Source organism: Corvus brachyrhynchos, unplaced genomic scaffold (assembly GCF_000691975.1).
Source record: "Corvus brachyrhynchos isolate BGI_N302 unplaced genomic scaffold, ASM69197v1 scaffold32, whole genome shotgun sequence".
NCBI classification, from domain to species: Eukaryota; Metazoa; Chordata; class Aves; order Passeriformes; family Corvidae; genus Corvus; species Corvus brachyrhynchos.
In genome coordinates, this window is record NW_008237919.1 from 9,359,994 (window position 1) to 9,360,409 (window position 416).

Sequence of the window (416 nt, forward strand, 5' to 3'; positions counted from 1 at the left end):
GCGGGGCCTCCGCCCCCGGGTGCCCGGGGGGGGGGCAGGGGCTCTGCTGGCAGGACAAGCAAGTGTCTCTCGAGCTTTGGGCGCCTCACGCCATTGAGAGCTGCGCTGTCGTAGCCACGGGACAGGAGCGGGTTTTGTCTTGAAAGATAGTGCAACTGCAGCGCGGCTGGGACGGGTTTGTAATGCAGTTGTTCGCGTTTAGGTCGGTTTTAAGTCTGGCCCGACGGCCACGCGGGCGTGTGATGACGCAAATCCCCGTACACGGCGCTGCGTTGCGGAGCCCTGTGCGCAGGAGCCCAGTGCCACATGTGCAGACATAACTAGATCGCTCCTCACGGACAAGCCCCCGCCAGCGCGGGCCCTGCCCTGTGCGCGTCCCCAAGCAGGTCGCTGCGGCCGGCACTGCGGCGCCCGCA

General features: G+C 66.8%; 1 protein-coding gene across 3 annotated transcripts in view; it reads left to right on the top strand.

Moving 5' to 3' along the window:
- Nucleotides 1-6: 6 nt before the first annotated feature.
- The window catches only part of XPOT (exportin for tRNA), a 28,206-nt gene continuing 27,796 nt past the window's right edge, over nucleotides 7-416 (top strand). For all 3 annotated transcript variants that reach the window (XM_008632787.2, XM_017733187.1, XM_017733188.1), the window contains exon 1: nucleotides 7-175. The gene's annotated coding sequence lies outside the window, so the exon portion shown is untranslated. The remainder of the gene's footprint in view (nucleotides 176-416) is intronic.